Source organism: Lycium ferocissimum, chromosome 11 (genome assembly GCF_029784015.1).
Source record: "Lycium ferocissimum isolate CSIRO_LF1 chromosome 11, AGI_CSIRO_Lferr_CH_V1, whole genome shotgun sequence".
Lineage (NCBI taxonomy): Eukaryota > Viridiplantae > Streptophyta > Magnoliopsida > Solanales > Solanaceae > Lycium > Lycium ferocissimum.
The window spans coordinates 47,912,170-47,932,193 of record NC_081352.1 but is presented as its reverse complement, the minus strand read 5'-3'; positions in this window follow the sequence as shown (position 1 = coordinate 47,932,193).

Here is a 20,024-nt window from a genome sequence, read left to right as displayed (position 1 = left end):
ACAGTATACTTGCAAAGATAGGAGCTGGATAGAGGATACATTACATAGAATTAATGTACTGGGAAGACAGGCAAAGATAGAAGTTGTACATAGTAGGTGGTGGTCGTTTTTTTTTTATTTCTTTGATTTAGTACTGCTGGTTGTAGTTGCTGTAATTGGGACCTTTTGTTTGCTGGTGAATTAATAAATGTGGATAGTTCGACCAAAAGATTAACACAACTGAATCTTAATATTCATCTAAATCTAAATATTAATATGTGCATTAGATTTAATTACATGTCTCAGTCTGAACACATTTACGTATTGAGACGTTGTGTTAATATCTGAATACTAAATAACTTAAATGGTTTGTTTTCGTAACATTTGAATGTATAAAAAAAATCTTTGTTTAAAAATTAATCGATACAATATTCAAAGAAGATACTAAAAATTAATATAATACTGTATTAATAAAATATTTACATAAATTTTATGGCGTTGAGGATGATGATGGCTAGTGACAGTGGTTATATGGGTGTCGATTGGGTATGGTGTTGGCTGATAGTGATAGTTGTGAGTAGTAGTTAGTTATAATAATAGCGGACGATAGATATTAATAGTGATTGTTGATGGTATTTGTGGTGGTGGCAACTGATACTTGTGGAGATATGGTGGACGATAATGATAGCTAATGGTGATCACGATGGTTGGTGATATAGTGGTGGTTGATGGTGGCGATTGTCAGTAGTAATTGGTGGATGTGTAATGGCAATTGCTGGTGATGATTGTAAATGATAGCTAATGATGGTGACAACTGACTGTGTTAGTTGTGGCTGAGAATGGTAGTTGTGTGTATGCTAAGTATATTTTGATAGTATTGAATTGGAAGAAAACCTAGATAAGAGAAGATGAAAAAGCAAGTGCCCGAGAAGAAAAGATGAGTAGTGGTAGTTGATAATAGTGGGAGGCGCGACAGTTAGTGATGAGCTGCTTCCATTGTTAATTTTCTTAAATAGGCATCTTAATATTATTAAGACTGTCGTAATTTTTCAAATCTATATTCAAACATATTAAGTGGATGTTCTCAAAATACGCATTTTAACGGTTAAGATCTGATTTATAAGATTCAGACCTAAAAGGGTAAAAATACTTAATGACTGAAATCTAGCACGTACTCCCTCAGTCCTAAAATAAGCGTCATCTTAGCTCGTTTCACACCAATTAAGAAAATATTAAATACAAGGTATAGTTTACTAAATTACCCCTATTTAGTAGATGCTTCTTGAGGATTGAATACTATTAAGAAGACGTAGTTCTTTGATATAAGAATATAGTTGAAAACAATTACTTATTTTTTTCTTGAATTCCTAAAGCGACATTTATTTTGGATAAATTTTCTTTGCTAAAACAACACTTATTTTGGGACGGAGTAAATATATAATTAAGATTAACACTTTCAATAAATACAAATAAATGAAGACTAATAAACATAAAGCACCCATATTGAAAGGTTATTCATCCCACCGTTCAAATCCAAAACTTTTTTTGGAGTATTCAGTGAGTAACGTGTCCAAGAGCTAGTGACAATAATAAGGGAAAAGATAATCAAGAAAATGTCACATATATTAGCTCAACCTATCTGTGACCATGTTGAGAATAAAGTAAGATCTATTGCATTTTTTAGAAAGAAATGGGAGTGCAATGGAAAATACAGAAACTCATATGTCAAATCAACAATCGTGTAAATCGAGTCTAATCAACTCTATGATTGAGGGAAAAAGGAACAAATTTTTTATCTCGTCTTGACTATTCTCTTTCACGTGAGCTTTTTTTTTTTGTTGTGTGGAAAATATGTCTAAGTAGTAAGTATTGCACTTAAAATTAAGCTTTACTATATCATTCTTTATTATTGACCAAGTTATGGATACCCGTTTCCTCTCCAAATTCTTAGCCCTTCTCTAATGCATCACAAACTGTATTTTGTTAATTTTGTGTCATCTAAATAAATTTTATATTAGGGGTTTTTAGAGATATTCTTAAGGATAGTACATATGGAGATATTGGTCTCACCTATATATATATTTCCTTTTGATTTTATACAACCCTAATTTATTATAGTATCAAGATTATTGTTAATTAAATCTTAACCGACGACAAGGATACAGAGATAAATATGATCACACCTGATGAGCTGTTTTATGCAAAATGACAATCAAATAGCTAAGATGGGTCCAAGATGAATTGGCAGTGTCCTATTTGGTGGTTACGTATATAATTTGATTTGTTGGTACTTAAAATGTCGTAAGCTACAAGTTCAAAAAGTAAGAGGGAGAGAGAGTGAATGTGTGCGTTTATGTGTATTCATAGCTTTTATTTATAGCTTAAACCGAAAGAAAAAAAAAGAAAAAAAAAAACAGCTGTTATAGCTAATTTGTTCATAACCAGCCAAGGAACGTGTAAATTGGATAAACAAGAAGCTTTGATTTGATTTTGGCCAAGTTGAAGATAATAAGTAGAAATAATTTATTGCTTTTTAAACTTTTAAGATGAGGGAAATTTTAAAAAAGAAGAGAATTCACAAAAAGAATCTAATTCTCAGGTCTCAAATTATCACTCACTTTTTGGTTTTGCACGCCCTTCAAAAATATTAATTAGAAGAGGTATTTGACTAACTTTATTCTTATTTATGTCTAAGTTATAATCTCTCTCCATCAAATGTTTACTCTATTTATGTGTCATCTCCATTAATGTTAAAATTTAACAAGAGTAAAATGGGAAAAAAATAATTATTTGTGCCTTGAATTCTAAAACGATAAATAATTTGAGACTGAGAGAGTACAAGACAAAATTACAACAATTAGACAAAAGGATTTAATCTTATACATTAATGGTTTTAATAATGTAACATATTATTAACCCCAATTTTCCATATTATCATATCATGCTTATTAGTAGAATTATTTATTAAGTACTATATATCAACCTAACATCATAATATAATTTTTTTTATACAGTAACATATTATTACCCCCAATTTTCCATATTATCATATCATGCTTGTTAGAAGAATTATTTATTAAGTACTATATATCAACCTAACATCATAATATAATTTTTTTTATACAGTAACATATTATGACCCCAAATTTATTTTCCGTATTATCATATCATGCTTGTTAGAAGAATTATTTATTAAGTACTATACATCAACCTAACCTCATAATATAATTTTTTTTTTTTATACAGTGCACAAACTCGAACTCAGACACGATAGTCCTAATTCTCTTGTGGGTATGAGTGGAAAGAATTAAGGTGTATGAAAACGGTGATGTACAGGTTGAGTTGTCGTTGTCGGATATAGAAAATAGAAACCAAATTCTTTAAAACCGAATAATATTATTCATATAGCAAACAAATATTTGTAACCGACGCTTCATTTGGCATTCTCTAAAGCAATTTTGGGGCTGTGATAGCACAGTATATTTTCACTTTTCCTTTCCTTTTTACATGATTTGGACTCTTCTTTTATAAGAGGTGACTTCATTTGACTAGTCTTCTGATAAGACAGTATATTAACTATAGTTATGAAAATTTAATTTGATCACTAATATTTTATGTAATTACATATAATGATACGGGTAATATCGAAAGCAAAAATGCAATAGATCTATGTTGATTTTGCTAACATGAATAAGCAAAGTATAAAATGAAGTATAAAATTTAATTTTAGTATAAGGAACTAATAAAAGGGAATAAAGAGAATAGTTAAATAAATACTTAGTTAGCGTTTGGTCATAGATTCCCAAAAGAAATTTGAAAATTTTGAGTTGGGTGAAGTTTTTCAAGTTTTGAAAATGTGTTTGGGCATAATTTTTCAAAACATATTTCACTTTTTGTTTTGAAAAACATAAAACGTTACTTATGCCCATGAGTTCTAAAAACTATCAAGAATACCCAACCATGCAAAACATACATATTTGCTAATCCCAAATTATGCAGAACATGTTATTTTAATAACAATTGCTAATAACATACTTACTAGCTACTACAATTCAAATTAAAATACAATGATCCATCTGTGCAAGAAATAAAAACTAATAAAAAGGGAATAAAAGAGGATAGTTAAATAAACGGTAGTAAGTTTTTTCAAGTTTTGAAAAAGCAAGTTTTTTCTTTAATATAATCTTCCCACATTATACGAACAATTTTCACTTTATAGAAAAGACTATTTTAATTGTGGAAACATGGTAGATATAACTCTAATGGAGGAACATGGTAGATAAAATTAGTTGGATCATAAATAGATGGATTTTTTAATTTTTTATAAAATACAAAAGTTTGGGGTAGTTTTTAAAAGTTTTGAAAAGACCAAACTATAGATCTTGGCCCAAAAACAGGTTTGAGCTAGAATTTGGGAATTTGAAGATTTGATTTCAAAATCTGTCAAGATTTTGTGGCCAAACAAAGATTTGAAAACAAATCTTCAAAATATGCTTTCAAAATCTATGGCCAAACGGGAGCTTAATAAATAATTTCTTAAGAATAGTGCAAAATCAATATACTTGTTGTAAATATTAGTGATGGATATCCATTTAAGACACTTGAAAACCATGAATACTTGGTCACCAAGGAAATTACTTAGCCACCAAGTTCATTACATGGCCTTCAATCTATTATCCTGTTTTTGGCCACCATTTTCCCCCAATAAATAGGAGGTCCATTTGATGAATTGGGGAGGCAATAAAATCTCTCTCTCTCTCTCTCCCAACTTCTTTGGGTATATCTCTTGTATCGTGTACTTTTAATATTATTTCATAACACGTTATCAGCACGAGATTCTAACCAACTGAGTTAATAATCTCCAAACATGGGAACTTGAAGATTCCACCGTTGCATGTCTGGAGATAAGGGAGAAGGTAGAACGTCCCAAAGAAAAACAAAGGTTTTATATCTTTGGAGAAATAAGAGGCTTATCATATGCCAATTCTAAGTACTATTGATTACTTAGTGGACAAATAGTAAGCCGGCGGTATCAGGTAAGCACTACTAATTAATGGGAGAAAAGGTAAATCTACTCTATGATTATTTTTATTGAGTGTCAGATTCTTCCTTGAACATTATGTATTTCATAAGTTATGCAGAAAGCCATTTGACTCATTTGGAAAGTCTACTACATAAATGAAGCTTGCTTCAAAAAGCTCTGGCATGCACTTACAGGAATTTAGATGCAAACAAAATTGCTCCCGAAGAGCACTGTCGTTAAAAATGGCTAATGCTATTTTAATTCTTATATATTATAGTGGTAGAATTTATTCTACAATAATTTTATAAATTGGATATCTCACGGTGCTTCATAGCTCCTAAAGCAGTAATTGCTTGAAGCCTGATATACTCTTAAAAGATATGTTAGAGAAAATTCTCTAAATTATATGTATGCCTCGATTTGCTCCTGAAGTAGCAATATCTTAAAAGAAATTCTAAGCTATCACAATTTGATATGCTTATGGCCTGCACGTTCAGATGATTGTGTTCCATTTCTGAAGAATGAGAACTTTTGATATAAGCTATAAATATAGATCCATTCCCTGAAGTGAATGTGATAATATGGAGTAAAGCCTATAAATATAAACGTGGTGAAAATATCATGATTCATCTCCAGAAGAGGTAGAGTAATTGAGAAGAAATATTCTGAATATTATATGTTTTACTCCCGAAGTAGTAAACTCGGAAATTTGCTCCCGAAGTAGCAAAACTTTGGACCCTACTCCCGAAGTAGTAGAACTTTGAACTCAACTCCCGAAGTAGTGTATCTTTGAAATCTACTCCCGAAGTAGTAGAACTTTGAAATTTACTCCTGAAGTAGTAAGACTTTAAATTTTACTCTCGAAGTAGTAAATATTTAAACTTTACTCCCGAAGTAGTAAAACTTTAAACTTTACTCCCGAAGTTATAAAACTCCAAAACTTTACTCCCGAAGCAGAAAGAATTAGCAAAATATCTGAGAAATACTCTAAAGCAATGTCTTCTTGTGTTTGAGCAAAATAACGAGCTATTGATGAGCGTCGTATTTCAAGCACATTTAAATAATCAGGTTTCGTTCCCTGAAGTGAATGAACAAATACCACAACTTATCTCCTGAAGAGATAAAATACAAGGAATATACATGTTATTTTTGTGGTATGAAATTAAGACATAGCAACACGTACCTGTCGTACGCAGAAACATCTTTAATAATTTTATAGGAGTATCTTTTTAAGAAAAAAGAAAGCAAAATAGAATGCTTCTACTATAACCACATTGATACATTATGGTTAGTTGTTATTGATTTCCTTGAAGGAAATAACAATTAATGTATCTCTTTATGAAGGATGTGATTATTATGTGGTTGACGATTAGATACAAAATATTCAGTTAATGATGAATCTACCTGGAGGAGATGTTTGAAATATTGAAGTTTGGAATTCAATGTTTAGTTCGTGACACTAGTAGTGTCGAAATTTGCTTTCATGGTACCAGAAGTATTTAAGAAATAGTTGGTAATAGAAATTAATGATCGAAGGCTCCAGAAGAGCTAATTATTTATTTATAAGTAACATGACACTAGCAGTGTCCAAATAATATCTGATTATGATAAATAAATTGAAGTCTCTTGAAGATGTTATATATGATAATACCATTCATCGTAGATCGTAATTGATACGATCGAAACACTGTAGTAGACCTGAAGTTTACTAACAATAAAAATGGTTATCATATTGAGACTACAAATGATCGGAATATTAAATATCTTCAAGTTACTACGGGTAAGAAATACACATGTGAAATGTTACCCGAGCATGATGAGATCACATACCACGATAAATTAGAAATTTATTGATATACAATTTCATGCAATTGTAAACCAGAAGTTTATTAAAATAAATAGCACTAGTCATGGTAAACTTGAAGTTTACGGGTATAGATAATTTTATCAGTTGACAAGACCTTTTTGATCGTCCTGATTTAAATCTGATGTGTTAATTGAGTATTAAAAACATATTGAAGAACTAGAAGATTCTTCAAGAATTTGTTTGTGTTACTTGTTCTCATGATAAGTTGATTACACCAGCTAATGTTGAGACTGAATCCCCAAAATTCCAAAAAATATAAAAGGTGAATGTGGGCCCCTTCACCTGCAATGTGATGTCTTAAATAGATGTATCTATGAGACAGTCACATATGCATTTATTGTCAACCTGCAGTTTGACATTTACGAAGTTGCTTGCTCAAATAATTGAGTTGGAAGCACAATTTTTAGAACATATAATCAAGACAATTCATCTTGATAATGCTAGTTTATATTTAAGTTGGTTTGGCATTAGATGCCTCCATAATACAGCTAAACCATTGCTTATAAGAATAGAGCTTCATATGTTGGTCTGAGATATGATATATTGCATACAACAGCCCTTGTATGCTTCAGATCAATAAATTTTGATAAATTCTCCCCTCATATTTGGTTCAGGATCAGGAACTAGATATTTCCATCTTATAGCGTTTGATGTGTAGTATATGATTAATGGGTATACCATGATGCACACAGATAGATTTTCCCAAAGAAAATGGGGACATATGTCACTAAAATAATGGGGAGAGAATAAGCAGCTAAGAAATATGTTGTGAATTATCATCAGTATGATCCTCAGATAATTCAAGCCAAATCTTTGGAAGCATTTGCTGACCCAACTATTTCATATTTCATCTGCAAAATGCTCCTAATGTCCCTGAAGGATAGAGTCTACAGCATGCATGGAGCATGGTAGACCAATCGGTTCTAAATATAATAATCCTTGAAAAAGGGAGGAGCAAATGATCATAATAAGGAGGCAATGTGCTCTTGAAGAGCTATGACATAACACTTCATAAACCTTATGAGAGGTTCAGATACCTGAAAATAATGAAGTGATGAGATTTCAGTAAGTTATGTCGAATTGCGAACCGATACAAAATGATAACTCGTCGACGATATTTTTGATACAATATAGCGCGCAACATTGTATAAGGTTGTGAGGATCAGAATTCTTCGTCTCTTAAAGCATGCTGACGTAGAAATAATTACCAAGTGATATTGTTGACACCCAATTTTGTCCCGTCTTCCCCAAAATATTTAGTTACGCTTCCGATATTTTGGCGACTTCAAAATAATTATTTGTATTTTATTATAATTATTAGTTTTTATTAATACCGGCATTTCATTATTCTATGGCAGGCACAATTGTTATTATCTTTTATGTTATTATCACTGCTACTACTACTATTATTATTATTATTATTATTAGTATTATTACTATTATTATTGTTATTATTTGTTATTATTGTGACCAGTATTATTATAATTCGCATTTCAGCATTTTTATCAGCTTATGCACGCGCATCGTATTTATTTTCGCGCAATCAAATAATAGCGTTTTATTTACTGTTGAACTTTAAAATATTATCACACGGTTATCATGGCGTTTATAATCTTATTTTATCCGGGGATTGATAATTACATATGTTTTATATAAAGTAATATTTTAACACACGTTAGCATATAATTAATTAAAATGGGTCTTTTATTTAAATTCAGGAGCCAAGTTACTCAGCCCATATTTTAATTCATCTAACCCAAATCCGGACCCAATCAACCCATACTATTTTTGGGACCAGCCCATAAGAAATCTAAAAATTGGCCCACACCCATTATCCGTCCGATCTGCCCCGGGCCATCTCGTTTCTTAATGAAACGAGTAGGGTTTTCCTTCTTGTTTCCCTCAGCGCCGCACCCTCCTCTCTCTCTTACCCCCGCTCCTCTCTCTCCTCTCTTCCTCCTCTCTCTGTCGTTGATGCAAACAGAAATCTCGCAGGCCCCTTTCGTTCCCAACAGGCCTGCATGGCCAATTTTGGGAAAGAAATTAATGAACCGATTTTCTTCGGTTCAGAGGTCAATTTTGGATGCTTGTTCTTTTTCTCTGGCTATCTGCGTTCAATCTGAAGCATTTTAATGGGCTTCGTCCTTTTGTGAAGGTAAATCTGTCCTTTATCAGTTTATTAGTCAGTTGCGAGTACGATTTTTTTATGAACATCGTCGTCTTCTTCGGGTATTCTGGTCGTTGACAGAAAACAAACGTTTGATTTCAAAAGGGTCAACTTAAAATCCCGCCCAATTTTTCGTTTTTGAACCCCCACCTAACTTCTCCTATAAATGGTGGCTTATGAACCGATTCGGGGGGGGGGGGGGGGGTTTCAGTCGCAAAAAAAAAAAAAAAAAAAACTCTCCTAGAATATATAGTTTCCAGCAGCAAAAATTCCTTAAAAAAATAATCAGCTTATAGTAATCATATATTTTGGTGATTGATAAGAAATATACTAAATCATTTCTGTCCGTTTTCGCTCTGGGTATTGATTCGGATCTATACGAACTCGGAGTGTGGTGTTCAAGTAGATATCGAGACCTTCGCCTCACTTCGCTGCACCCGAAGAAGGTAATAACTTCCCCTTTAGATCATTTTTTTTTATTTCAGTCAGGTTTTTATATGTGTCTGTCTGTTTTGAGCAATACGATTAGCTTGCTCATTTCGCTTAGGGATTAGCTTTAGTTTTCACTTACTGCATGTTTGGTGTGTCTCAGTTGTTAGTATAACATTATTAGTAGCTTGGCCTTACAAGTCTGTCTTTTAATGGAAATGGGATTAATCTGTGTATGTTAGTTTAATGCCCATTGTATGATTGGTATAGTCTAACCTTGGTGTAGGGATAGCATTAGTTTATGGCAGTCTGCCAAATGCATCGTTAGTTCATTTATGTTCAAATGTCAGTATGTATAACTCCACAAGCTTGTTAATCTTGCGTCAAATAAGTATCCATGTTAAATAATTGCCTTATTTAGTTCAGTCGGAGTCCATTAACATGTATGTTAATCTTAACAGTCCTTATTATGTATATTGAGGTTGTATTAAAGAAGTCAAGTTGGGGTTTAGATGTATATAGAGGAGATTGAATCAAAATGCTTGATTAACATTTAAAATGGATCATGTCATAGCTTCTGTGCTTTTGTTGTCTTCTAGTTAAATGGGAGTTGATGCCATATGACTCCATACTGTATACCAAAGATCCTGTTTTAGCTTTGTTTATTATCTAAATGGGAGTCCGGGTAATCTTGGAGTTAAGCTTGGGGTCATCTTGACCTATGATGTCTAAATAATGAATTAGTTCCCAATGATATGTAGTTTGAACCAAATGTTGTTCTACCTCAAAATGTATTGCTGACCTTAGAATAAGACCTCCATGTTTACTAGACACAGAATTGCACTTTCTGAGATTGAAATATCATGTAGCTTGAATTATTAAAATGATTAAGGCTTTGCATGCTCCCTTAAGTGGTTGTGTCGAGACTATATAGCCTGTGCAATTAACTTGCTGATTGCTGTAGTATCTACGTATCACAGAATATGTTTCTCTTAAATGGGTAAGGGCATTTAAATTTAGTTCTGCTCTTTTAGAACTATATTGGTACTCTGTTGAGCCTGTAATGAATGTTTGAAATTCTGTATGGATAAAATATGCTAACATTGAATGTCTAACCCTTTTTAGACTCTATTGTCTATCCTGTTTGAACTTAAACCGTGTGTTGACTTGGAACCACGCTAAGGGTGTTTGCTTAAAATGTCATGTTTTGGTCTAAAGAAACCTGCAAGCATATTAGGTCCCCTGTGACATTCGATCTGTTGGTATGCCGTACTAAACTCTATTCATGCAAGCCTGCTAGATGTGTGCTAGGAAAATTCTTATATCCTCTGTTGATCAAATATGATAAGTGCATTCTGTGTGAGTCTTTTTTGGGTCTGTTTACTCAGTTACCCACAAACTGTTCTATGAACATGCCTGTGAATGAATGTCTATTATTCCTTGATTTAAAAGTTGGTGCCTAAGGTTGCATCCGGAACTGTTTTACTAGGATTTGTATATTATTACATATTGGTCCTACCTATCGCTGGCCGGACTTTGATTCTATTATTGCCAACCCATATGATATTTCGAATAATAAGAAATCTCAGCATGTTGTCCCATTACCTTTCTCCCAATCTGTCGAGAAGTTTGGATATACCAAGGTATACGAGTATACTCATATCGTACTACTGAGATGTATAGAAGTGAGTATATTCAGTATACCAAAGGTATATCACTTCCACAATTTATTAATATGGATTAGCCTTGTGCCAGTTTGGTCTTCTGTCCGATGTCTTTCTTTTATTGGCCCTCTTTTTACATGCTAAAACTCGTTTGTCCCTGGGCCGAATTTTCATAAGTGACCCATATAGATTTTGGGCTCCCCTTCCCGTTATTCCTTAGGCCTTAACTGTTTTTCTTAAATACCATGCTGTCGCATAGTGATTTGTTTGTCCAACTTGTGTGCTTGTTCAGATTAAATGTAAATTGTTTATGCCTTAGTATAAATATTTAGACGTATACTAATCCTTTTCCTTTTCATTTTTTATGCATGACCACCGCGCGCGAGTCCGAGCGACTCGTTTCCTCCCGCATTCGATGTTGGGCTAAAGCCCAACGAAATACTTTTATCGAGTCAGCCCCATCAATTGTGCAAAAAATGCGGGCCAAGGCCCATAATAGAACAGATCCCGCGACGCAAAGATATTGGGTCCAAAAGCCCAACAAGAACACCCATTTACGATCCTTTTAAAATGGCCGAGCCCATTTAAATTTGCTACTTCTCTATTTATTTTGTGTATTTAATTATGCAACTAACTTTTTGTTTGTTTTATTTTCTCAGTTTAGATAAATCCTAATGAATTAGTGGGTTTAGCTTAGTAATGGGTAGTTAGTTTAAGGAAGATTAACAATCATTCCATAAGTTTTACTCTCTTCTTTTCATGTGAAATTATTGGTAATAGCTAATATTTATTTTATTTAGAGTAATTGATTGGCAAAATAGCATGACTATATATTTTAAGTCAAAAGGAATCATATTTTATTCTTACTATCATATACATTTCAAAACGTCACTAATACGCAAATGTAAACTTAAATACATTTTATAAACATTATTTTCAAGATTCATCCAATTATACATATTTTAGCCGAGCATAGTTAAATATTTAGTAAAAGAGAAAAAAGAAAACTCATCATCTTTTGCATTCTATTTATAAAATAAGTTTAGATTTTCTACCCCCTATACTCATATAATGTAATTTTATCCTAAAGATTAAATTGGCTAGATCTTCTTTTGAAAGCTTCTATTTATATGCAAATCATTTATTTTGCAAGTCTCATTTTCAAAATAACATTATTATTTAAAATTTAGCAATATTATTTAAAACCTTAGCACATTTTTTAAATCTTATTTTAAAATGGCATTTTTATTTGAATCTTATTTAAAGCCTTTTGTGTAAGTCTTGTTTTAAAATGGCATTTTTATTTAAAGTCTTAGCATATTTTAAATCTTATTTTAAACAACGCTATTATATTTTTCTTTAAAACCTTAGTAATGTTATAAGCTATTTTCTTAAATTTAGACATTTTATTTAACCTTAATTAATTAACCTAAGTTTGGCCGGTAAACCGTAGTTAACGGATCCTAGAGGATGCCTAACCCCTTCCCTTTAGGATAATTAGAACCCTTACCTAGAGTTGAAAATTAAGCGGCACCATTAATGGAGGTTTAGTTAGCTTTACCTTAGTTAATAATTAGGTGCCCTAATTCACCTTAAAATCAATTAGGTGGTGACTCCTAAAATAAAGCAAAATAGAAATCTCCAATATGTTGTACCTAATTTGACCCGGTCTAAATGGGGGTATAACAGATATGATGCATCTTGGTAAGCGATTGGACTTGTAGTCCAGACATCAGAAGATGTCACAATTTATACTGATGGAAGTTGTCACAACCTATATGGCTTACTTGACAAAATTTATATGAAAATTTCTGAAGGATTCAAAATGCCTGAAGCATATACAAATTCTTGGGAAACTTGTTTATAATCCTTAAATGGATTAAATGAATCAAGGTTGATGTACTGAAATCGCCTTAATGTATATTCATTGACGAATGGTACAAATATACTATGTTTACCCTTGTCTCTTTATGATAGTCAGAATCTTTCATATGAATATTGTTGGAGCTCTTGAAGAGTTTACAAAAGCAGTACATTATCTGCTGAAAGAATTTGAAATAAGAAAATTGAATTGGTCCTGAAGTACCATATCTTTATGCAATTGATGCACTTATATATCTTGCTATAACTACGAGCATGATATAATTTACTCCTATATGGAGATATTGAAATAAGATCAATTGCATACTGCTAATGAAAGTATGGCATGAATGTGTTTATCCTAACAAATATTGTCAAGTGTTTTAGTTAAACAGGGCATTCATCTAATCGACATAAGAGTTCGATCCAAATATGTTATCTCTTTCCATGAAGGATTACTGTCAAACCATGTTATTATAATAAGAGTTGGCAAAGATTTAGTGAACAAATCTGAAGGTAAATCGTGCGAACCAAGTGCTAGGATGCCCTGTGGTGCTTGCCAGGCTCTAGTTCCTTTTGACGGTGGTTGAAGAATATTTTTCGATAACCGCTTATCAAATTGTGATCAGCCAACTAGGAATGGAATTCGTGGAAGGAAAAACAAAATGGACAGAGACGAAGAAATGAGAAAAGAGTACTACGGAGAGCACTCAAGATGGGCATAATTAATTGATCATAAGTTCGGAATAAATGAAAGATACATAGTTATGAACAAAAGAGAGGATGCAACAAAAGGTCATAAGGTAAGATCACTACTAAGATGAAGTTAGCATGATTTCGGGTAAGACTGTAAGTTAATAATGAGTATATGGAAGAAGTGAGAGAATATGAAGCATAAGGAAATATGACATATTACGTATATATGACCTTATCTTGAAAGCAGCGAAAGCCATAAGAAACAAGAATTGGGAAATTGCGAAACGACTGGTATGTTGTAAGTCTACTGGGGAAAAGTAGATGGTACCTACCATATGGGAAGAAAGATGGTATCGTCAGAAAGCTTGGAATATCTATCGTCGAAAAATAAATGTTACGAAATGAAGAATTTGAAACGAATAGGCGCACTAACTAACTTTTGACGGGAATAAATGCAATACGATTTGGATATATTGTTACCACCATGACGTTATCCGAACACTAATCACTAATGGGAATTATTAGAGTATGGCTCGGATCAATTGTTACAATAGCGACATTGTCTGAGCCCCAACCATCAGACTAGAATTTGTACAAGATATTGAGAATTCCTATTGCCCATGAGTGCGTTAGAATCCTATACCAGGGTAAAATTAAGTTATAGAAGGTATAAACGCTATGTGGGTACGGTATGGTATGCAAAATGTATTTGGAAAGAATCCTGTGAGTTTGAAAACTTTGAATGGAGACAAAGGATAGGATATGAATAGACAATAATATAGGAGCACCCTGAAGGGGGGAAAGCGGACGGTAGAAATGCGAAGGTAAGATGAAACCAACTGACATCACAGTTCATTTAGTGTGAATACTTGGATTGTTTGCGAGATCCTATGCCGAAACCAGTTGGTGTAATCTGAAACCGACAACAAACGAACGGGACCTAAGACGATGATTAAAGTGGCACTAGGGATTCTTTGGTAAAGGTTGTGGGTAATATGACTCCAGGTGGTAGATGTTTGTAGAAAGAGAAAGGAATGCGACGAAATAGAATTAGCGCATTTTGGCACAAATGGGATATGTAGGGTCGGGTGGACCAAACAAGAGAGATTATGTCTGAAATCAAAAATATTGTATCCGAATTATGCGAGAACGGTTATGTAACTCACGAATAATTGCACATTAAGCAAACCAAGTGATTACATAACTAATAAGAAATGTAAAGATCTAATACCAACGATATGGTTATGATATTTTGAATGCGATACAAAACATGCAGAAATGGTCTAGACCATGTTACCTAAATGAAATGGGTACTAAAAGTAAGCAGAACTTGACCAGGATCAATTAAAGATTCCTCCCGATGCTAATTGTAAATCAAAGGGAGACGACCAGGAACCACCCAAAGGTTAGTAAGGCGGTGCTAAGGCATTTCTTGGATTAACTTACGTACGTTTACTTACTCTTGCAGAGATTACAATATAGTCAGTGGCAGGGAAGATTAAAAGAAAAATCGCGGAAAAGAAAAGTGAAAGAGTTTGAATCACAGACATCGGAGTGATATGAGATAAATGCCGAAAATATGATAGATGGGATTAAGAAAAATTTATAAAATGGCTATACAGGATTACCAGGACTATGTAAGATTATACCTCAAGAAGATATTGGAGTTTACTAGTAATAATGAATATTAATTTAGCACCCTGAAAACAGTGTAGGAGGCTTTGTATGGTCAGATGTATGTTACTGATTGGTTGGTCTGATATGGACAAGACTAAGTTACTTGGGTTGAACATAGTCCATTGGACGATCAAAAAAAGAAACTCGGTCGGGACGGTCCTTAGCGACTCGGGTGATGGGAATCATATATAAATAATCGGTATTGACGCTTAAAGTTCCAAACTTGGTGATTGGGTATTACGAAAAATATGGACCGTCAAAGATGTTATGAGATATAATCAACAGAAAGCTTAACCCAAAGGATCTTGTACCCTCCGGGTCATATGCAGTAAAGTGGCAAGATCGCTATGAATTAAATCGCCACGAGGTAGGAAGCGATTGTATCTAATGCTCCGCGCGCCGGTGTTTAAAATACATCGTGACCCATAATATTTGCCGTAAAGGAGTAATCGGGGAATAGAAGAGGCATCTACGAGAAATGGCCAATGGCGGTCTAGTTCGACGGGACAAAAAAAAAAAAAATTGCGTGACGAATGTGGCTCCCGTTTAAGGTCTTGTGGCGGAATAACGATGAAAAGGAGATTTAAGCAAAACTCCGGCCGGACGAAAAAGAAGGTACCCCCCCCTTTTGGTTCTATACTTACGGATGGTCGGAACCCGCTTATTTTAATGTGGACTAATACACGGGATGTGTGCGATAACGGTAAAAAGAAATTCCCCAGAGAAATACTTGTGAGCCCCTATAAGGCTAATTTAACATTCGAGGACGAATGTTCTAAAGGGGAAGGATGTTATATCACTTTGCATGTTCGAATATTTTGAGATGATTGCGATAAACTAAGTATAAGTATTATAAATCGTATTTCCCATATTTGGACATTTTGAGATAATTGTAGTAAGTTGAGAACAATGCTATGTTTTAGTTTTGCTTGAGATAAGTTGGTTATGAAAAATTTAGATGCGGAATTATCGAAAAGGACTAAGGGCAAAATCGGAATTTTAAAAATTTTGTTTCATGAATTATGAGTTAGCCACAAAAGATTGGGCCAAAAAATATATGGAAATGGCCAAAGGGTGGCCGGTTGGGCCAAGCCCCATGAAGGAGCCAAAGTGTGCAATTTAAATAAATAAAGAGGGCAATACTAATCTAGAATTTTCAAGAGAAATTGAGAGAAGAAAGAAGAAAGAAAGGAGAAGGAGAACAAGAACCATGGCCATTTCGGCCATGGTCCCAATTTTGTCCCATCAAATTTTAGTTCCAAAAATTATTTTCTTGATGTATTCTTATAATTCAAATCACACAACGTGGCATAATTATTTTGGAGGATGAGTCGTCGTTTAAATCGTTTGGACAATTTGGTGGAATGAAGAAACTTGAAGAAAGGTAAGAATTCATCCTTTCTAATTATGTTTTGAAGGTTTGTTTGTGTTGTAGTACGTGGAAATGACTAGAAATTATGGAAATATGGACGTTTGCATGGTATATGTATATGCATGTATGTGTGTTTGTGTATGTTGTAGTATGGATAAGATGAGTTGAAGTTTATGTTGTATTATAGTTGTGGCTAGTATGGAAATTGTATTGCAAGTGAGAGTTGAACAAAAATTGGATGAATGTGGCAAATTGCATGTTGGCCGTGGAAGGTATAGTGATGAACTAATGATAGATTTGTTTTGTTTGATATGCTAATGGTGTTGTTGTGATCTTTACGATGTAAATGAAGGTTATATGGGTTAAGTTGCATGGAAATGGAATGTAGAGAATTATGGCACATTAATGTGATTTTATGGTATTAAGATAATGAAGTCGTTAAAGTGTGTATTATGGTTGTTAGCGATGAAATAATAAGTAGAAAAGGTGTTAGAATGGTTTCGTTGCATATATGCGAATTTTGGATGAAATATGGAAATTGATGGAATTGTTGAATATGTAAACGACGATATTGGTTCGAATGGACGCTATTGGATTGAAAGTTGACATACTATGTAATAAGGAAGATTACTTGTGTTGGAATGCGTTTGGATTGGTTGCTTACATTGTTGTTGGTATAGTTGTTGTTATTTTGGCCGAGTTCCATTCTCGGGATGTTTTGAGTGAAATTGGCCGAGACTAAATATCGGGGATGTTATATTTATAGGGAGATCTTTGTCGAAATTTCGGTAGACAAATACTAAATCTAAGTTGGAAGTTTGAATCTCATGAATAGTAAGCGGTAAATGTGACCATTTGTAGGTTTTGGACGAAACGGGATTTGGATTTTGGCAAGCGTAAAGGACGAAAGGTATGTAAAGCTCTCCCATTCCTTCTCTTGGCATGTCTTAGATGTACTAGGCTTGAATTTGGACCTCGGGGACAACTCTGCTCCTCGGAATCCACGTTCAAAAATGCCTTTTCATTCGTTAAAGAAGATTGAATTGAATGTTGTGCGAATAGTTAGAAAAATTGTTTAAGCCTACAGAACTGTAAACGCAATCCGATCATCTTAATAACCTTGTAAGTGACGTTATGAAGTTTAACCTACGTAATTTACAAATGCCACCTCATTTGGTCGAGGTGGGCCCACTTTGTCCCGAATTTTTCTTAATAACCTAATAAAGCTACCTTTGAATATGAAACTAAGGAAAACTTTGACTACTTTTCTAAGTTTAATGAATAACTGCTATAAGTATTTTATTGAGTTTTATGACCTACTTTGGGACTTGAAACTACCTCAGAAAGACTATTTTTGACACAAACCATTCTGATGTACGAAAGACTTATGCTTTGATTATTGCCAAATGTTCGCTATAAGTTCCGCCTATCGAGCTATGCTATAGAGTCTCGTATATGTTTTACGTTTTGATATACACAAAACGACTCTTAAGATTCATTTTGATAAGACTCCTCCGTAGCCTTGAAAAGGTATGTCTATGCCTCGTCGGACCCTTTTTCATGATATGTCATTTGATTATTCCGTACGATCTCTGTATGTGTTGTATGTTTTACATTGCGTAAGTTTCTCACTACTCCACTCGTGGACGCCTCAATGCTTCCTTCCCGAGCCGGGGCCGGGGATATGTTATCACGCGTGTTCCACTGCATTGTTCGCGGTGCCTCGCGTGTGAGGGCAGTATATATGTACATGGGTTGTGGAGTATGATGTGCCATGTACACTGATACGATCGATATGATATGATATGGCCATTTGATATGCTATGATATGTGCACATTCGACATGATCCGATGTCGTGGCGCCCGGCGTCGTGGCGACCACTTTCCGTTCGCCGAGTCCCCATGATGAGGGCCGGCTATGCATGTTTTCTACTGATCGTCGTTTATGTTTTATGAGTAAGCATTTACCGATAATCCGGTTATTACATTCGTATTCGTATCCCTAATTAGGTTCGATTCCGATTTTTTTCGTATTTCTATTTTACATACTCTTTCGCACATTTTTCTGGGACCACCCCCTGTTCTTCGGGGCTGCGTTTCATGCCACGCGGTACACCCGGATGTAAAAAGACATTGTGAAGATGCTTTCAGCCGGAGTTTGACGAGCTCGATTATCCGCGAGGCCGCCGAGTCGAGCCTATGCGATATGTTTTTCGATTATCTAGAGACTTTGCGGACGGAGTGTGGGTTCGGATGTCGGTTCGTAAAGGCGGCTCCACCAGCCGTCATGTCATTCGGTGTTATGCCATAATTTTCATATGATTACATATTTCGTCGATTGTACACTACAAAGGATATTTCCCGGAACATTTGTCGTATTTGTCATTTTTTGTCGATTAATAGTCTAGAAATTCATGTATGTAATAGAGTCGGTGGGTTCGCTCGCTCCGAATGTGGGGTCGGGTGCCCATCACACCCTAGAAAAATCAGGGTGTGACAAGAACTTTTATATAGAAACCATGCCTGAAGGCATAGTTTGCTATGAAACCTTGCCTATGTTAGGTTTCTACAGAAGTTAGGTCATTTGCCACGAAATTCTGTCTTACAATTTTTTTTAGTAAAATTTTCACAAACAGCTACCTTTTAACTCTTTCTAACAACCTATAACTACATATTCTATATTTACAATTCGTAACTAGAGGAGCCTATATTTATCTAGTAGTCGGGTATACAAAAATATAGCATAAATATAGCGTAAATACGACGCGAGTTTTCTTGACGATTGCTTATATTTATGGAAACAAAATGCTGTTTCAATTTTAATTAGAATCGGTTATATTGTTCACGATTCACGCAAATATCCTCCCATTCCATATCGATTCCATATCTCATTCAAACAGTACTTAACAAATTCGAACAAATTTGAATTCAAACGGTACAATCATATTTTTAACCAAAAATAAAAAGGTTGAAAAAACCTTTGAAAAATAACAATATCAAAACGATGGAACATAGCTTGATTATCACGACGAATATATATTTGATTTCATCAAGTTGAGTTCATAATTGAGGTAACGATTTTTTCACTTCGTAAACTTTTTTTTTTTTGTTCGTCTTTTCCGAAATTGTTTTAGCTAAATTGAATTTAACACATTCTGTTGTATTCGAAAACAACAGGATAATGACAAGCGTAACTGCGTTGATCCGTCATTCTGGTTTTTGGAACGATCAGAACTGTTTTGTGAATTACAAAATTGATGCTGTTGTGTTCATTGATAATTGCAATTACG